Here is a 3330-nt window from a genome sequence, read left to right on the forward strand (position 1 = left end):
ATAGCAACATGCGGTTCTAGTTTTACCGGTTCTACTGGTTTTAGTTCCTATCGGTTCCCGATTCCAAAAATCTACAAGAATATCGTCCCGTTCTCGGCCCAATCGGTTCTATCCGGTTCCGATTCCGGCCGGTTCCCCGGTCCAAATGTTCATCCCTAAACTCGCATATTAAACAAGAAAAAAAAGTTCAAGATTCAGAAACACACCTAGTTGTTCTTTGAATGCTCCATAGAGAGATAATTTCAAACTTCAAAAACACACAAAATAAGCAAAACTGAAAATTATCACTTTATATATTCTGGACCGACGGGTCTTGAAAGAGCAGACGACCCACCAAATAGTAGCCCAATGCCTCGAAAGAGTAGTCAACCGACCATTGACCGTAGTCAATGGGGCATTAACCGTAGACGCCTTAATTATTTACATTTTTAAAATCTATTTTAGGATAAATACTATTTTTTGGCTAAAAGCTAATAAGTAATTAAAGATTTTGGCTAGTTTTGTAATTACCTCTAAAAATAAATATAAGTACAAGATTCATATTAATTAAAATTTTCGTTAATTAAAACTACCAGTAACATTATATAATAAAAAGAAAAAATCTATCACTTAAAATTAAAAAAAAAAAGAAGCCAAAAACCTAACATAAAAAGCCAAAAACCTAACATAGTAATTATAAGAAAATGACACAAACGTCCTACGAACTTTCTAGGGTTTATCCTTTGAGTTTCTAAAGTTTTTGCTGGAATTTTTGAGTCCCTAAACTAGAAAATAATATGCTCTTTTAGTCCATGTTCAGTGACCTTTTAGACAAAAAAAAATCACATTGTGCTGTTAGAAAACCAAAAAAATAAGTTTAGGGATCATTCGTACAAAAAAAAAAAAAAAAAAAAAAAAAAAAAAAGAGAAAACTCTCCTTTTCCTCTAAAGCCAAGTCACACTCAATTCATATTGATCCCATAACTTATTTTTTTTGGCTTTATGGGGCATAATGTAAGTTTTTTTTGGTCTAAAAGGTCACTGAACCGGTTATTACAGATTGACAGGGATAAAAATAGCAAGTCATATTCTAGTTTAGGGATCCATAAAGCCCGATAAAAACTTTAGGGATTCAATGAGTAAACCCTAAAAAGTTCATAGAACATTTATGTGATTTTTATAAAAATACAAATATTTAATTGGGTAGATGAGATTAGTAAATATCTTCCACCAGATATATGTTTTCCGTTTACGTAATTGCTAAATCTTAACTTCGTTTGTATTGTTGACCATTAATTTCTTATTTTTCATAAGACATTTAAATATCGGTTTCATCTAACTACAAATTTTTTAAAATAATAGTATTATGTAATATGATCCAAATATATTTTAATTATGTTTAAGCTTTTTTTTTTATTGGATGATTTTGCTTGTGTTTGGTTTTTCTACTTGTTTTTGTTTTTTATGACTTTTTATTGGATAATCTTACTTGTGTTTGGTTTTTCTTACTTGTTTTTGTTTTTCATGCTGTGTCGGTTCTTCTTTTTCCGTTTGATGACTTTATCTCGATTCTTCTTTTTTACGTTTGGTTAATTTGTGTCGTTCTTTGGTTCTTCTTTTTCCGATGTCGATTCCTTTTTCATTTGTTATGGTGTATCCTTCTCTTCTTCTTCTTCTTCAAGTTCTTTTTGCTTTCTTTCTAAATGTTTCTATAGTTCCGAGACCACCTATTCCAACATCGCAAAATAATCTCCATGACATCAAATCTTGTCCAAGTTTTTGGGAAAATACAAATAGACACAAATTGAGGGAGCTCTCCGTCCCCCATCTTCCATGTCATATATGTATGTATGTTGCTAGGCAGCACACCAATCCAAACAGTTTTAAACGAAGACCTCCATATCTGTCATATGAATTCCAAACTAAAGTTTCCGGCGTACACAAGTAATCGTATGTAGCAAAATTTTACAATGTGTTACATCTAGAGTAGAAAGTTACTACAGAAAAAACAACTTTGTTGCTTAGAAAATCATAATAAGTTAGAAACAAAAAAAAAAAAAAAAAAAAAAAAAAAAAAAAACCAATGTTGCTCAAAAATAAAACCATTAACTTCCACCAACTTAAAACGAATACTAACCAATGTCAAAGCGATTGAACTCAAATTACTCGAATTGCATGTTTCTAAAATGCAATAACAGCATAAATATTATAACATAAATAGAGACAAACGAAATGTTATTCTTGAACGTAAGTAAGGCTGTTGCTTTTATTTAACAACAAATGTTATAAATTGATAATACTGTATATACTTTATATAAAGTAACAACTAGGATTTTGAAACCCAAAAAAAAAATAAAATGATACCTAAACGTAATTTTGACATAAATATTACAAATAAATAATTAGACATTAACTATGGATAGGATGGATTAAAAGTTTGTGTTAATCTACTTATCAAACACGCCAAATGATTTTTTTTTAATGTGTTCCCTGACAAAATACCCAACTTTAACCCTGAACCCGTTAAGAAATCATCTAATTTTGATATATCAATTTTGAGGAGCATTTGTTAGTTGTCAGGAACACTGACTGCATTGTATCGTTAATTCAGTATTACATTAGAAAAAAGTTAATGGACGAAAATAAAAGATTGCAAAAGTTACAGATTGAGGATGAGATATTGTTACCTTGGAGAAGGCTTACGAACCAACAACACGAGAATCAGTGAATACAGGTTCAGAAGGAATTTCGGAGAGAACGAAAAAATAAGGGTTTGGTGAAGATGATGTCGGAAATAAGGAAGGAGCCGGCTTCGTCGCATTCTTTAAATACTTGAAAACCTTTCAGTATCAGCCCTCAACTTCTATACTTTACGACTTTAGTCCTTCCAGTCCTTTTACTCCTCAGCAACTTTTACATTTTCGTTTAAGTCCTCCATCTACAATTTGTTTTCCAACAAAATCACTTTCACTTAAGACCTTCACTCAAAAATTGTAAATCAATAACTAAGAACAACAAACTAATTCTAACTTTATGTTAAAGTTGTATTGAGATAATAGTCATACTTTTAAGGGTTAAGCCAACAAAAACCATTATATATACATTTTGTTCTATTTTAGCATCACAATTGGTCCCTGTGGTTTACAGAATATCGCACTTTGAGGACTTCTTAGCAAAAAGTCACGCGATTGGTCCCTATGGTCTGTAAAATTACATGAAAGGTCCTCATACCGTTAAATCTAACATTTCTGTCGTTAGATTTTAAGGAAAAAGACTATTTTGCCCTTGTACCAATATTGCAATACACTACAATGCTCAAGGACCATTCGTGTAATTTTTTTAATATGAAAT

The 3330-nt window shown here is 31.0% G+C and overlaps 1 long non-coding RNA gene across 1 annotated transcript; it reads right to left on the reverse strand.

Moving 5' to 3' along the window:
• Nucleotides 1-1448: 1448 nt before the first annotated feature.
• On the reverse strand, nt 1449-2761 carry LOC128128004 (uncharacterized). The gene is made up of 2 exons (XR_008225583.1): nt 2667-2761; nt 1449-1882 (listed from the first exon to the last, which is right to left on the reverse strand). It is a non-coding gene; the product is annotated as an uncharacterized LOC128128004 (long non-coding RNA).
• Between the last annotated feature and the right edge of the window lie 569 nt (nt 2762-3330).

The sequence above is a fragment of the Lactuca sativa genome, chromosome 1, assembly GCF_002870075.4.
Source record: "Lactuca sativa cultivar Salinas chromosome 1, Lsat_Salinas_v11, whole genome shotgun sequence".
NCBI lineage: Eukaryota > Viridiplantae > Streptophyta > Magnoliopsida > Asterales > Asteraceae > Lactuca > Lactuca sativa.